Below are 17,351 nucleotides of genomic sequence, written 5' to 3'. Positions count from 1 at the left end.
AAAAAAAAAGAAATGTATAGTTCTAGACCAACGCTTGGCATGTGCTAAACCCTACCTAATGACTTGTTATTATGGTGGTGATGGGGAGGTCCTCGGAAGACGAGATCGGGCAGCCTCCGCACAGAAAACAACGTGTAAGACTGTGTTAGGCAGAATAATGATGTCCCTCCAAAAGATGTTCCCAAGATGTATGAATAGGTTACCTTATATGGCAAAGGGGACTTTGCGGATATGATAAAGGATATGGCCTTGTTGTCACGGGAAGATCACTCTGGATTATCCAGCTGGGCCTATCGAGTCACATAAATCCTTCCCAGTGAAGACACTGTCCTGGCCGTGATTGGAGAGAAGGTACGCAATGTGTTGGCAGAAGGCCAGAGAAATGGGTGCATAAGGACTCAACCTACTGCTGCCAGTTTTGAAGACGGAGGAGGGGCCACTGGCCCCAGAAAGGCGCGCAGCCCTGCCGGGAGCTTAGCCCCATGACACCCGCGTTTGACCTCTGACCTAAAGAACAGGTGCCGGGCCGGAAGTGGTGACAGGCAGAAGTGACTTCGTCCTAACTGCAAAAGAATCAGCCTGCGGGCATCTTTCCCTTGCAGACTCAGTTTTTGCTAGCGATAACAATAGCCAAGAACACACGGATGGTGATGCTACCATTTCTTGAGGGCCAGCTTCACCTCGGTTCAAATCTTCCTAAAAAGCAATTTTTTTTTAACGTTTATTCGTTTTTGAGAGACAGAGAGAGACAGAGCATGAGCAGGGAAGGGGCAGAGAGAGGGAGACACAGAATCCAAAGCAGGCTCCAGGCTCTGAGCTGCCAGCACGGAGCCCGACGCGGGGCTCGAACTCGTGAACTGCGAGATCATGACCTGAGCTGAAGTTGGACGCTCAACCGACTGACCAACCCAGGTGCCCCCCTAAAAAACAATTCTTGCAGATTTATCAGAATATTGTCAGAGTGGGGAGCCTGGGGGGGCTCAGTCTGTTGAGCGTCCGACTCTTGGTTTTGGCTCAGGTCATGATCTCATGGTTTGTGAGTTCAAGCCCCACGTGGGGCTTGGTGCTGCCAGTGTGGATCCTGCTTGGGATTCTTTCTCTCTGCTCTTCCCCTGCATGCATTTTCTCTCTCTCTCTCTCTCTCTCTCTCTCTCTCTCTCTCTCTCAAAGTAAATACACTTAAAAAAATACTGTCAGATGGGAATGCAAGCTGGTGCAGCCACTCTGGAAAACAGTATGGAGGTTCTTCAAAAAACTAAAAATAGAACTACCCCATGGCCCAGCAATTGTGCTATTAGGCATTTATCCACGGGATACAGGTGTGCTGTTTCAAAGGGACACATGCACCCCAGTGTTTATAGCAGCACTATCGACAATAGCCAAAGTATGGAAAGAGCCCAAATGTCCCTCGATGGATGAATGGATAAAAAAGATGTGGTATATATATATGTGGTATAGATGTGGTATATATATATATATATATATATATATATATATATATATATATCTCATTCTTTTTGATTGCCAAGTAATATTCCATGATATATATATATATCATGGAATATTACTTGGCAATCAAAAAGAATGAAATCTTGCCATTTGCAACTACGCAGATGGAACTGGAGGGTATGATGCTAAGTGAAATTAGTCAGAGAAAGACACATATCATATGACTTCACTCATATGAGGACTTTAAGAGACAAAACAGATGAACATAAGGGAAGGGAAACAGAATATAAAAACAGGGAGGGGGACAAAACAGAAGAGACTCATAAATATGGAGAACAAACAGAATTGCTGGAGGGGTTGTAGGAGGGGGGATGGGCTAAATGGGTAAGGGGCACTAAGGAATCTACTCCTGAAATCATTGTTGCACTAGATGCTAACTAATTTGGATGTGAATTTAAAAAAATAAAAAATAAAACAAGTTAATTTAAAAAATACGGTCAGAGTATCTGAAATACCTTGCAACTATGCATTCATTCGTTCATTCATTCATCTATTCAATAAGTATCTATTAAGCACCGACTGGGTGGCTCAGCCGGTTAAGGGCCCGCCTCTTGATTTTCACTCAGGTCACGATCTCCTGTTTGTGAGATCGAGCCCTGGGGTGGTCTCCTCTCTGAGCATGGAGCCTGCTTGCGATTCTCTCTCTCCCTCTCCCTCTGCCCCTCCCCTGCTCGCACGTGCTGGGACACAAATACACTTTCTCTCTCAAAAGAAAAAAAAAAAAACTCGGGCGCCTGGGTGGCTCAGTCAGTTAAGCGTCCGACTTTGCCTCAGGTCATATCTCGCGGTTCATGGGTTCAAGCCCCACTTCGGGCTCTGTGCTGACAGCTCAGAGCCTGGAGCCTGCTTTAGATTCTGTGTCTCCCTCTCTCTCTGCCTTCCTCTGCTCGCTGTCTCTGTCTCTCTCTCAAAAATAAACAAACATTAAAAAAGAAAAAAAAGAAAAAGAAAAAAACTAAGAAAAAAAAAAAGCACCAACTGTTGAGGCCCTGCCCTCCAGAAGCTCTCCAACGGGCCAGAACCTGAGGCAGAGTAGGACTGTGGCCTTCAGGCAGCATGTCATGGCTGTTTAGCTGGGGAGGAGGCACGAGGCTGGGGGAATCTGGGAAGGCTGCAAGGAGGTGGTATGTTTAAATTGGGTCTTAAAAAACCGGGATGATGCCGTGGCGTTCTAGGTAGGACAAACAGTACGAGCAAAGGCAAAGAGGAAGGGAAATGGAGGCCTGTGGACTAGCTCTTTGATTCCTCATGGCACCCTAAATGAGTAGGTACTGTTATTATCCCCGTTTTGCAGAAGAGTAGACTGAGGCACAGAGCAAGTTGAATGACTTTCCCTGGAGCACATCCAGCTTCCAAGTGGTGAGCCGGGGTTTGCAGCCTGGTGGCCTGACTCTAGAGGTCCTGCTTAGTCTTTTCATCCCATCCTCTGGGGAAATACAAGCTCAGCAGGGTGAACTTAGACCATGGGAGCAAAGGAGTGAACGTCATGTATTCATTCATCATTCAACAAATCTGGATGGAGCACCCACAGGGTACCAGCCAGCTCTGTACGAGGGAAACCAAGGTGAGTCGGCAGCCTTCCCTTGAGGACCTCCCATCCGGAGGGAGAGGCAGGTGCGTAGATGCTGAACTACCTTGCTGCACAGTGAGTACCCGAGAGGGGGGCACAGAGGGGGTAGAGCATGGACACCAAAAGCCGGCCCTTGGGAAGCTTCTTCCAAGAGGATGGAAGGGGGAGCCAAGTCAGTGAAGGAGACAGGGAAAGCTGGTCTGGGAGTTCAGGAGGGCCAGAGGGCAGAACGGGACCCACCCTAACACTTGCAGGGCCCCTGGCTCACGCCTGTCCCCTTTCTTTTCACCCTTTCAGCTTGTCCTGCAGAGGGAGGGTCTCATATCAGCATGCATGCACGTTGCAACCATGAAGCCAAGCTCTGTCCACACCCCTCACCTGCAAACAGTCTCCCTGTCACCCCTCAGGCCCACGGTGCCCGCGTTACTCAGGCTTCACCCTTTAAGAGGAGACACTGAGAGGGGCACCTGGGTGGCTCAGTCAGTTGAGCGTCCGACTTCGGCCCAGGTCACGATCTCGTGGTTTGTGAGTTCGAGCCCCACGTCGGACTCTGTGCTGACAGCTCAGAGCCTGGAGCCTGCTTCCAATTCTGTGTCTCCCCCTCTCTCTCTCTCTCTGCCCCTCCCTGGCTCGCACTCTGTCTCTCTCTCAAAAATAAAGATTAAAAAAAAAAAAAAAAGAGGAGACACTGAGGGAGGAAGCCCTCGCAGGCCCTGCAAGTGAGCCTAGGGTTGCCTGGGCAAAGACTTCCTAAATATCGGCTACCCGGAGTGTGGCCTAGAAGAAAAGTTCCGTGCTCTTAGGAGGGCATGAGTCTTTGGCCCCATGAGCAACTTGTTGGGTCAGGGACTCTGCTTGTCCGTGTCCGAAGGCCATTTTGGATCCGAATCATGGAGGCCCTAAGAAGAGGCTCCATCCATCCAATGTCAAATTCTCCAGGGAGGTTGAGTGGCCCGAGGATCAAGATGTGGCCACTGCAGCTACAAGGTGGCCTGGGCTTTGTGAGAGGGCAGTGTGGGAGCCGAGCTGGGTGTGGAGAGATGTCGGGTGAGCATGAGGTGAGGGGGAGAAACCAGAGAGTACAGAGCCCTCTTTCAGGAAAGTTGGCAGTGAACGGAAATAGAGCCAGAGGAAAGGCTCTCAGGAGGGAGGTAGGGAAGAGGGAATGTTTTTATTTGTTTGTGTTTAGAAGGCAGCAGACAGGAATATGTTTTAGTCTGAGGGAAAAGAGTCGGTGGAAAGAGGGAGGCGGGTGAACAAAATCCGGGGAAAAAAGTGAATGAAGAGAAGGTATAACCATAAAAGATCTTTTTACTTCATCGGCCAGGGGATATGATGGCCTTAGAAAAAACAAAGAAAGACTCCTCTTTCTCTGAGCAAAAGTGACGGGAGATTGACGGAGCCCGGGGGGGTCCTGATTGTTCCCGAAAGCATCCACACTTACTGAACACCCATTCGCTGTGTGCCTGGCACTGTTTTAGATGCTAAGCTTATCAAATCTTAGCCATGCGCCACAAGAACTCTTAGGATCAATACTGTTCTTGTCCCCTCTGTTTGACAGTAATCTAAACAGAGGCACAGAGAGGATTAGTAACTGGTCCAAAGTAACACATCTAGTTAGTACTGTTTTTAGATGTAGGCGAAGGGGCCTCTGACCTGGGATCTGTACCTTAGAAGGCTCCGTGTTCCCCGCCGCCCCCAAAAATAAACGTATTAACAGAACAAGACTTCAGCTTCTGGCCATGATGAAGTGAAAGAGGCTGGATTTACTCCCCTGCCCTTAAACACGTAGGACTCCAGACAAAATGTATGAAACAATGATTTTCAGACTTTGGACAAAGGCGTCTCAGGACCACGATCTCCTGAAAAGGGAAACAAATGAGGTGAGCCCTGTAATTACCCCAGCTCCCTGCCTGAGGCAGTTTCCAGGCTTTAGCGCAGGGGGGAGGGAATCCAAACAGAGCCCGGACGTCTTGCTGATTGAGAAGACAGATTTAGAGTTCAAGAGGCCAAGGTGCTAGAATTTACAGGGCAGAGTCCCAGGGAGGGGGAGCTGAACATATATCCAGAACATATATCCAGAACAGATATCTGGAATGGCTGGGAAAATAGTCACTAGAGCTATAGGCGTAGCTCTGTAGCTCACGCAGGGAAGGGATTAGTTTGTGTTCCCAAAAGGCAGAAGGGCAAGACCTTGTAATACGTGGGGTACAGTCCTCAGAAAGGTATTGCCTTAGTAGAGGTCTAAATTAACCTTAGTCTAACAGCTTCTCTGTATCTGTCCTAAAAATCTTAAAAGCAAGCCTCAGAAGCATACATCGTATTCCAAGTATGTTAGCTATGTATCAGAGCCAAGTCCAATACTACTCAAAAGAACACAACATACTCCCAACATGAAGCAACGCGAGATTCACAATGTCTGGCGTCTAATCAAACTAGAGACCGATATCCCTCAACGTAGACACACGCACACACAATTTTTAAAGTGCGTTCCATGCCCAGCATGGGGCTCAAACTCACCGCCCTGAGATTAAGAGTTGCAGGCTGTTTGGACTGAGCCAGTCAGGTGTCCCAGACGCAAAAATTCTAAACAAATTTTAGTAAATCAAATCTAACAATATTTTAAAATTATTTTTATTTTTATATTTTGAGAGAGAGTGTGTGTAAGCAAGGGAGAGGGGCAGAGGGAGGAGGGAGAGAGAGAGAGAATCTTAAACACACTCCATGCTCAGCTCTGAGCCTGACATGGGGCTCAATCCCACGACCCTGGGATTATGACCTGAGCCCAAATCAAGAGTCAGACGCTTAACCGACTGAGCCACCCAGGTGCCCCTAACAATATATTAAAAAGATAATACATCATGACAAAGTGAGGATTATCTTAGGAATGCAGAGTTGGTTTCATATTTTAAAACCGATCAATTTAATTCACCATATTCAACAAACTAAAAAGAGGAAGCAATATGATCATGTTAATAGATATAGAAAAACATTTGACAAAATTCAACATTCATTTACTTTCAGAAAACTAGGAATAGAAAGAAATGTCCTCAACCTGATAAAGAGCAAACAAACAAATGAACAAACAAACAACAAAAGGTATGCCAAGAAGTGGAAAGGATGGGTTGCCTGGCTGGCTCAGTCAGTAGGGCATGGGACTCTTGATCTTGGGGCTGTGAGTTTGAGCCCCAAATTGGGGCTTAAGCTTAATCTTAATCTTAATTAGAGATTACCTAAAAATAGAATCTTATTTAAAAAAAGTAGAAAGTATAATCCACAATCAGGAGAAAAGTCATTCTGTAGAAAGACCCTGAAATGAAGAGATATGAAGGAATTAGTCTTAGAGAAGGACATTGAAAGAGATATATAATATTCCTCATATGTCTCACATGTTCAAGAAGATAAACACATGAACATTACGAGGAGAAAAACAGAAGTTATAAGAAAGATCCAAAAGTGATTTCCATAAATGAAAAATACATATTTTAAATTTAAAAATGTACTGGATGTGATTTAAAGCAGATTTAGATACTTTAGAAGAAATGATCAGTAAATCTGAAGATACAGCAACATAAAACAGCCACAATAAAGCCCAGAGAGAAAGTAAGAATGGGAAAAAGTAAATAGAACATCCGTGACATTTGAGATAATATCAAGAAATCAAACATATGAGTAATCAGACACCCAGATTGGGGCAGGGAGATAACAAATATAGTTGAAGAAATAATAGACAAATATTTTCCAAATTTAAGTGAAATAAGTCAGTCAGAGAAAGACAAATACCATATGATCTCACTTATCTGTGGAATTTAAGAAACAAAACAAACAAGCAAAGGAAGAAAAGAGAGAGAGAGAGAGACAGAAACCAAGAATCTTAACTATAGAGAACAGACTGATGGTTACCAGAGGGGAGGGGGGTGGGGGGATGGGAGAAATTGATGATGGGGATTAAAGAGTACACTCATCATGATGAAAAAAGAAAATAAAATAATTCATTCCCCCCCTGCCCAAATTTCTAAATTTGGTGAAAGAGAGAAACAACAGATTCCAGAGGTACAATGAACCCGAAGAAGAAACAAAAAAAACACATGAAGACACATCATAATCCAATTGCTGGAAACCAATGATAAAGGGCAAATTGTATAAACAGCCAAATAAAAAAGGGCACATTTTATACAGAGGAGCAAAGGAAAAGAATGACAGTATATTTCTCATGAGAAACTATGCAAGTCATAGGACTATGGACAGACATCTTTAAAGTACTATAAGAAACAAAAGGAAGAAAGAAATTGTCAACCCAGAATTCTATACTTAGTGAAAATATCTTTCAGAAATGAAGGCAACCTACAGACAGAAAACTCAGGATCTAGAATTGCCAAAGAAAATTTGAAAAGAAGTAAACTAGAAAGAATTACACTAACTTGATTTCAAAGCTTGTCATAAAATTATAGTGTGGTATTCATGTACAGACAAATCATCAGTTGGTGTTCATCAATTATAATTTGCATTTCCCCTTTTTAATTATAATAATGTTGAATATTTTAAAATAAAAATAAGTAAACTTAGAATCTAAATAATTTCAAACTTTTTTTTTCTTTTTTTTTTTTTAAATTTTTTTTTTCAACGTTTATTTATTTTTGGGACAGAGAGAGACAGAGCATGAACGGGGGAGGGGCAGAGAGAGAGGGAGACAGAATTGGAAACAGGCTCCAGGCTCTGAGCCATCAGCCCAGAGCCCGACACGGGGCTCGAACTCACGGACTGCGAGATCGTGACCTGGCTGAAGTCGGACGCTTAACCGACTGCGCCACCCAGGCGCCCCAATAATTTCAAACTTTTTACATTTACTTTAAAATGCATTTATAGGGGTACCTGGGTGGCTCCGTTGGGTAAGTGTCCGACTTTGGCTCAGGTCATGATCTCGTCGTGGTTTGTGAGTTTGAGCCCCGTGTCGGGCTCTGTGCTGATAGCTCAGAGCCTGGAGCCTGCTTTGGATTCTGTGTCTTCCTCTCTCTCTGCCCCTCCCCTGCTCAGGCTCTGTCTCTCTTGTTCTCTCTCTCAAAAGTAGACATTTAAAAATTTTTAAATGCTTTTATAGTAAAATATATTAGAACATTGTCTACTTTGAGCACAATTACATTTTGTTTTTAAGCCGTCATACCATTACTGTCAATAAAACAATTACAGGGCCACCTGGGTGGCTCAGTTGGTTGAGACTCTGACTTTGGCCGAGGTCGTGATCTCACGGTTCATGAGTTCAAGTTCACATTGGGCTTGCTGCTGAGCCTGTCAGCACAGAGCTCACTTTGGATCCTCTGTCCCCCTCTCTCTGCCCCTCCCCCACTTGTGCTGTCCCCAAAATAACTAACTTTAAAAAATAATACAACAATTACATGGGAATCAATTATAAAAACATAGTTGGTGATCTTAATGAAATGAGAGCAAGAAATATAAATGTTCTAGAATAAGTATATAATTCATGAATTATGAATATTTTTGTGGATCACTCATCCAAACATTGCCAGCCCATCAAAAGAACTCCCATACATTTACGATAGTAATTAAATTCAGGCATTTTTATATTTTTCTGTCTTTCATCATAAAAAAAACCATACCTCTGTATGTGTGTGCATTTCTTTTAGTTATAAAGAAAATATAGTTGTCAGCGTGGGAGGCTGGAGCTCATTTTGTGTAATGGTTTGTTGGCTTTATTTATAACCCCAAAGTATGTCGAATTTGGGGGCCTCCTTTGCTCTCTTGCCCTGGGCTGCAAACATGAAGGGTTGGGCAATGTCTGTCGGGTGGCAGATCCAGGACGTCCCCAAGGTGGTCTGGCCCCAGACCAAGCACTTCTCACTGTACTACACTGCCTGGTTGTAGACAATGGGCAGGGTGTTTGGGAAGAGGAAGGCACAGAGAAGTTTCTGGAAGAGGCCTGTAAAGAGGTCGAGGAACCTCTGTAGGGAGTGGAATTTTTGTTGAGGGGGGAAAGGTTTGATGGGTGAGGGAGGTAAGGAGTACAGATTAAGGGTGGGGAGTCCCGGAGGCACTGACTTTCCCTCTGGGGACAACGGACTCACTGAAAGGGGGCTATCAGGAGAGAGCCTGTAGTCTAGACTAGGAAGTCCCTGGGTTCTGACCGCTCTGGCTCTCTCCATCAGCCAACTATTATCCTCGGGCATGGAAAGCCAGTATCGCTTGGCCATTTTAATGTTTATTTATTTTTGAGAGACAGACAGAGTGTGAGCAGGGGAGGGGCAGAGAGAGGGAGACACAGAATCTGAAGCAAGCTCCCGGATCCAAACTGTCAGCACAGAGCCCAGCGCGGGGCTCGGACCCACGAACCGTGAGATCATGACCTGAGCCGAAGTCACGTGCTTAACCGACTGAGCCACCGAGGCGCCCCTCACTTGGCAATTATAAAAATATATACAGGGGGGAAAAGTAGCATATTATAGTCTAGCTAAATATTGTTGCCTTCTAGATACTGGGAGTGCCGGCCACAGATGGCCAGGGTCAGAGAGGTGTTACCGACAAGCGAGCTAGGCTGAGATCTTTCTCTTTGGTGGCACCCAAAGATTGCAAAAAGAATTCAAAATGCAAACTTACTTTTTGCCATGCCCAGGTCCACTGCGTCATCTCTAGGACACCAGTGATACAGAGCCCGTTGTCCGGGAAACCCTGCTCTGGGCTGGACTCCATGGGGGTGCTGATCTGCACGGCCACGCCAAACTCCCACCTTTCCCATCTGCCATTGCTCTAATGTTATGTGCTGGGTACACTGTCTCCCAAGACGCCCCCCAACCATCTCTCCCACCCCCGTGCCATGTTGTTCCTCCTAGCAGGGAACAAGAGCTGTTTCCCCTCCCCTGGATTCTTGGGCGGGCCTTGGGATTTGCTTTGACCTTTACAATGCACCGGAAGTGATATCATGCAAGTTCTAGCCTAGGCGTTAACTGACCGCTTCTGTCTGAGCTCTTGTGGCCCTGGGTCACCGTGCAAGAAACGCACCCTGTCAGAGAAAGAGGTCCAGCCAGGAGGTCCAAGAGGTCCGCCTGCTCCAGCCACCCCAGCTGAACTGCCCACCGAATGCAGCCAAATGGGTGACCACAGCCACCAGGGCCCGGCTGAGCCCCCAGAACCGTGAGAAATCATAAGTAGCTGTTGCTTGAAGTCACTTACGTTTCGGGAGTGGGTTATACACAGCAACAGATAATGCACTGCAGGCCAAGCACTGCTGGAAGCCTGACTCATGTTATCTACTCAATCCTCACGACATCCCTGGGAGAATGTTACCTTTGGCGGATGAGAAAAGCCACACTTAGAAGTGTGGCGCCACCTGGCTCCCGGTCTCACAGCTACAGAGTGGCGGACTGTGATTTGGGACCTAAGTCTGTCTGACTCCGAGAGGGGCAGGATGAAGGGATGGCCAGGGGTCCAGGGCAGGGCCCGTGCTCTTGCGACAGGAGGCAGGGAGAATCGGTGCCTCCCCCTTCACTCCCCGCGGGACGGTCCTCGTGCCAGGGCAGGTGCACAGCAGGTGAGGGAGGAAAGTGCTGGGTGGAATGTGGTGGGGAGACTGGGCTCTGCATCGGGGGGTTAACTCCAAGGGCTCATGGGGTGGGGGGTTCTCATGGCCAGGAGCTCTTTGACCCAGGCAGACCTTACCCCGTCCCCTGCCTGACACGCCACCCACCTTCACACCGTCCCAAACGGATATTGTCTCTGAAAAGGTCTCCTGGCTCGTTCAGCTCACCAACCTGGGGACCCATGCAGCCAGCCTCCTGTAGGCCAGCACCCACACTGTGACAGTGACAGGCTGCCGGCACCGCACATATCTCTGGCACAGAGCTGGAGTCATGAGCACGAGGATCACATCAGAGTCCCGTTGGGGAGAACATCAGCTGCTTCCTTTCTCTTGAACCCACTCTCCCTCCTGCCTCTTTATATCACACTCCGGTGTGCTGGCGAACATTCTCCTCGGGTCACAAGTTAAAGCTAGCATCCCCCTCTCCTCTGGGTGCTGCATGCTGTCCTTGATGGATGAGAGAGGAAGGACAAGGTGCCCATTAATGACACTAATATTTCCTCGGGCGTGGGGAGCAGGGTGTCCTTGCTAAGCCCACGCCGGGTCAGGCTAAGGGGCAGAACTGGGTGTCCGGGCGCCCCACCCCCACCCCAGGGCATCTGATTGTATGAATTTACAAACGCCCGGGTGGGCATTTCTTCAGAGGCCTGGGAAGGAAGGGCCATTTCTGGTGCGGTTGCCCAGGCTGGAGGGAGAGACGAGACAGACCCGCGTGACAACAGAGGAGGCTGTGGAATGTCGCTCTCGATCTCTGGTCCAACCTTCTCTGGAGGCTGCAGACAGCAACGGCCACGTCCCTCACAAGCTCACAGGCAACAGTGATGCCGGTGCAAATTCCTGTGTCGATGCACTTAGTGCTGTTGGAAAGGCCGCACCGAGCACCCTTTGCGGCTGCTTTCGCTCACAGATGAGGTGGTAGAAATGTGCAGTTTTTCGGCGACACTGTTCCAGGCGCCTTTCTTGAGCTTCCTGCCCCTTGACAAGCAGGTTTGGCCGCAGCGGTGGCCTCTTCCTGATCCCTGGACGGCAGCCGTGGGGAGTGGGCTTGAACTCTGAGAGCCAGTGGGGCCTCAGCGGGGAGGAGCGCCCCGGGGGGTCCCCAGCGGCCACCTCCTCTTCTGGGAGATGCTCTTCTCCCTGCTTGGCAACATTACACGATGCCAGTGGGAGCCGTGCCTACTGTCTAACCTCTCCTCCTGGATGGCTTGTCTCCCCTCTGCACATTCCCGCTCCTCTCTCTTTAAAGCCTCTCCCCTAGAGAGCTGTCAGCTCCCAGAACGGTGGCCTCTATGCAGATGAGAAGGCAGTCGCTGGCGTTGCCGGAGCAGTGGACAGAGCCTCCAGAGGTTGACAGCATCGCCCTGGAGCTGCCACTCACCCCCGGAACAACTGGGAACATGTCATTTCTTCTTTGTGGGCCTCCGTTTTCTAACCTGTAAAGTGATAGGCGTGGAATGAGAGGTCCCTCCCAGCTTGAACCTACCATGATTCATTCCACAAACCTGTAATTGAGGGCTTGCTGTCGGACAGGTACCGGGCTAGGTGCTGGGGCAACAAGATGAGTGGGGCCTGTCCCTGTCCCTACAGAAGTCACCTTCTAGAAGACAGGCAGACGGAGAGGCATGGAATGCAACACAGAGGGCTATGGGCTGCCGTTGAAAGAATCAGCGTGTTGTAGCAAACTTGTTAAGAAAAGCGGCAGTCTCCTGGCCTCTCGGCCTTCCCTTCCCACTCCCCAGGCATGGCCGCTCTGAATTTTCTAGAGGATTCCTTTGAGTCATCATATCTGTAGAAAAGAGACGTGCATGGCTACTTCTGGGTTTTTCAGTGTTAAGTACCAGTTAAGTTCTTCTCCCTCTATAAGGTGTAGATTAAATTCTCTTTCAGCTGCTTTTCCCCAGTGGGAGAGCAGTGCGGAAGCAGGGGCGGCGGGGAGGGAGACAGAATCCGAAGCAGGATCCAGGCTCTGAGCTGTCAGCACGGAGCCCGACACGGGGCTCGAACCCACGAACTGCGAGATCATGACCTGAGCCGAAGTTGGATGCTTAACCAACTGAGCCACCCAGGCGCCCCAGGTTTGCTTAGTTTTCTTTATACATGTGAGTGATTCACCTCCCCAAATCTTTCCCAGTAGCATAGATTTTATCACGATATGCTTAAATTTCAGGCATCCTGTGCATTTTATCTTCTTGAAGAAATCTCTGCCCGAGAGAGACCTTTGACTCTTCCTGGCAGACCCAGCTGTCCTCTGCCCCTGGGATGGGTCCCTAACTGCCCTCTGCTGCTGAACTTCTGTTCCTTTTCCTTGATTTTGGTGGAACACACCCTCTCCCCTCCCACCGTGTCACCGGTAAACCGGAGTTGCTGCTTTTGGATAATTTGCATGTCTTGACACATTTTTATCCTACACTTAATTAATAGTCTGACAGGGTATGGAATTTTAGGCTGGAAATAATTTTCTCTTAGAACTTCAAAGGCAACAGATGCTCCATTGGCTTCTACTGCTGAACAACCAATGCCATTTTGAGTCCTGGTCCTTTAACGTGGCTCGGTTTTCTCTCTAAAAGTTTGTAAGATCTTCCCTTTGTCTCCTGCGTTCTGACATTCCACGGCCATGTGCTTTGGTGAGGGCACATTTTTACGCACTGTTGGGCCTATTCAGCTTGAAACTCACGCCATTCAATCCTGGGAAATGCTCTTCACTTACCTGTTCAGGGATTTTCTCTCCTCTGCTTTCTCAGTTTCTCTCTTTCCAGCTTTCCTTTTGGTTAGACGATGGTCCATCCGAACCGGTCTTCTAATTTCATCCTCTTCTCTGTTTTCCTTTGTTGTTTTGTTTGTTGTGGTTTGGAGAGGATATCTTTAACTTCCAGCTTTCCCGTTTGTTTCCATTTCTGTTATATATATAATTCCTTCCTTCCTTCCTTCCTTCCTTCCTTCCTTCCTTCCTTCCTTCCTTCCCTCCCTCCCTCCCTCCCTCCCTCCTTCCTTCCCTCCCTCCCTCCTTCCTCTTTCTTTCTTTCTTTCTTTTTTCTTTCTTTCTTTCTTTCTTTCTTTCTTTCTTTCTTTCTTTCTTCTTTCTTTCTTTCTTTTTCTTTCTTCTTTCTTTCTTTCTTCTTTCTTTCTTTCTTTCTTTCTTTCTTTCTTTCTTTCTTTCTTTCTTTCTAGAGATAGCATGAGTGGGGTTGGGGGCAGAGAGAGAGGGGGACAGAGGATCCGAAGCAGGCTCCATGATGACAGCAGCAAGGCCAAGGTGGGGCTTGAACTCATGAAACTTGAGATCACGACCTGAGCTGAAGTCAGTCACTCAACCGACTGAGCCACCCAGGTGCCCCTCTGTTATATTGTAATTTCTAAGACCTCATTTTGTTCTCTGAACATTTACTTTTATAGCATTTCTTAAAAAAGTTTCATGGGTGTATTATCATATTTCTCTTAGAATAAATGACTTTAAAATTTTTTCCTTCTCTCTGCATAGCAGAGTCCTCCAAGTTGCTTTTGTCTGTTTTTTTTTTTTAATGTATATTTATTTATTTTTGAGAGAGAGAGTGCTTGAGTGCACAAGCAGGGGAGGGACAGAGAGAGAGGGGAAGAGAATTCCAGGCAGGCTCTACACTCTCAGTGCAGAGCCCAACGCAGGGCTTGATCTCACAAATCATGAAATCATGACCTGAGCCAAAATCAAGAGTCTGACACTTAACCGCCTGAGCCACCCACGCACCCCTGTCTGCTTGTTTTGATCTCCCCCACTCCCCCCGTCTCTTTTTCCTATTAGATACTTTCCTTGTAGGTCTATTGATCCTTGGATTTCTACTGAAGAATGGGACTCTCAAAGCTCTGTGCAGGGGGGTGGGCCTCTCCTGCCCTGTTCTTTAGAAATCTTGATGTCAGAGTCTTATACTTAATCCACCTGTGGTGTCCCTGCCTCGACTACATCAGTGTCCCCCGGTGCAAAGACCCCCCTGCCCCCCAACACACACAACCTCCCCACCATCAACATCTGGGCGGGTCTCAGCTCTCCTGGGTGCTGGTTCAGGACTCAGATTCCTGTGCCCCCCTCTCCCCAACCTCCAAAAGTTGTTGCTGTCCTCTTCTGCTTGTTCTAGTTGTTTCTACAAGTCCACACCTTAAAAAAAAAAAAAAAAAGGCCCCCTACTAGAGTTTAGCCGGGCTTCGGGCTGACTTGAAGGGAAATGCATGAGCCCAATCTACCAACTTTCATTACAAGTTGCTCCCACTGGATTTTCCGTTGTTATGTCAAAGCCAGCGTAACCGGGACCCATCCCTCACCTTCCGCCCCGGATAAACTCCTCTTCCCTCTCTCCTGATTTCCGCAGGTGCCTCTGCTACCCTCTCTCGCCTGAGGGGGACCCCGCAGGGCCCCTTTCACACCTTTGTCTCTGGCCTCCAGCTTGAGGAGCATCCCACCTTCTTCCTACTTCCTTTCTGGCGGAAGAAGCCAGCCACCCCCCAGATCGTCCGTCTCACACCCAGGCCTGAAGGAACAAAAAACAAAACAAAACAAAACAAAACAAAACAAAACAAACAACCTGCCATGCCTTGTCACTCTCTGCCCCAACAGATTTTGTCTAGAGCCGAAAGTCCATGCTTCTGAGTTGCGCAGGCAAATTTCCGCAATAAGACTCCAGTCCGCCTCTCTGGGCTTAATACTCCGGCCACTTCTGCTGGGCATGGTCACTCGGAACACACTGGCCCCGCTTTGACTCTGTTCACTTGGTCTGTGCACCTCTCAAGACCCAGCTTAAACCCTGCCGCCGACACACCGCTCCCCAAGGAAGCGCGCCCACCCTTTCTGGGTCCCCAGACTCAAAACAGAATGTTGTGTTTGCTTACATGTCTGTCTCTCTCTTGGGGGTTCTTGCAGAGGGGAGGGAATGGGTCTCGTCTTCCAGGGCCCGGCTTGGGGCCTTGTGTGCAATAAGTTCTCAGTAAGCATTGACTGAATGATTGACTTTATAACTGGACTTCATTAGTTATCCATGCCTGTCTATGCTGCCGGCTTCACGGTCACCGTGTATTTTTAAAATATTTTGTGTTTTAGAGTTTTTTTTAAGTGTATTTATTTATTTTTGAGAAAGAGAGAAAGAGCAAGTCGGGGAGGGCCAGCGAGGGAGAGAAAGAGAGAGAGAGAGAGAGAGAGAGAGAGAGAGAGAGAGAGAATCCCAAGCACGCTCTGCACCATTAGCACGGAGCCTGACGTGAGGCTCGAACCCACAGACTGTGAGATCATGGCCTGAGCTGAAGTCGGACACTCGAACGACGGAGCCACCCAGGCGCCCCGCCACCATATTAATAATAATTTTATTAATTTCGATTTTTAGTAATTGAACTCCTTGAAAGTCTCCTAAGAAGGACCGTCTCCATATCAAGGATTGCTGACAGCAAGGGGGAGAAGAGTATGTTCTTTCACACGTTGCCTTATCTCGATTTATTTTACTTCTTGATCTCTCGGTGTTATGTCAGCCTCCTGAGGGCAGGGCCTGTGCCTGGCTATTCAGCACCCAGCACTGGGCATAGAGGCACTCAGTAAAGATTTGTAGACTGACTGTGTGTGCTCCGGGTACGGGAAGAGAGAAGTGGGCCAGTTTGGGGTGAGTCTCTGGTATGGAGGCAAAATCAGGTAAGCCCCGCCAGGCCTGGGTCTGGCCCGGGGATGGTAACGGCCTGTGGGAGAGGATGTCTGGGAACAGCCGGTCACAGCCACGCGTTCTTTGGGAAGCTGGGAGCAAGCGGAGGATGAGGAAGGTGTTAGATGGTGACAGAGAGAAAGGAGGGTGAGTGCCAGTTGGGTGAGGGTGGCGAGTGCAATGGCGGGAGGGCTGAAGTAGGTGGGAAGGCCTCCCTCCCATGGCTGCCTGGCCCCAGCCCTCCCTCCCACCGGCCTTCCTCCAGTTCCTCAGGACCTCACACCTTATAGTGTGCGTGGGGAAGCCACCTAGTCTGCATGTCCTCAGTCCGGACCCAGACCTCAGCTCCAGGATGGGATGGGATGGGATTCCCACCCCCACTCCTTCCCCGGGCCGGATGTGAGCGCCATGATGGTTTCCAGACTCCCGTCTTCCTGAGCATCTGGGCCTGAGTCCTGGGAGAGCTGATGAAGACGGACAGTGAGCATCGGCTAGTCTGATGGAGGAGGGAAGGTGCACCCTCACGCATACTCATAGGAATATCCAGCTTGATCCTCTCCTGCCCTCTCCCCCACTTAAAAATACAAAACAATTGAGGCGCCTGGGTGGCTCAGTCGGTTAAGCATCTGACTTCAGCTCAGGTCATGATCTCGCGGCTTGTGAGTTTGAGCCCCGCGTCGGGCTCTGTGCTGACAGCTCGGAGCCTTGAGCCTGCTTCCGATTCCGTGTCTCCCTCCCTCTCCGTTCTTCCCCTGCTCGCACTCTGTCTCTCTCTCTCTCTCAAAAATAAATAAACATTTTAAAAAATTTTTAAAAATACAAAACAATACAAGGACCCCTGGATGGCTCAGTTGCCTGAGAGTCCAACTCTCGATTTCGGCTCGGGTCATGATCTCACAGCCTGTGAGATCAAGCCCTGTGTCGAGTTCTGCACTCACAGCACAGAGCCTCCTTGGGATTCTCTCTCTCTCAACCTCTCCTCTCTGCACCCCCCAAATAAAAATAAAAAACATGAAAAGATACATAACAATACACG

Source organism: Felis catus, chromosome B2, assembly GCF_018350175.1.
Source record: "Felis catus isolate Fca126 chromosome B2, F.catus_Fca126_mat1.0, whole genome shotgun sequence".
Taxonomy (NCBI): domain Eukaryota; kingdom Metazoa; phylum Chordata; class Mammalia; order Carnivora; family Felidae; genus Felis; species Felis catus.
Note: the sequence above shows the minus strand (reverse complement) of the source record.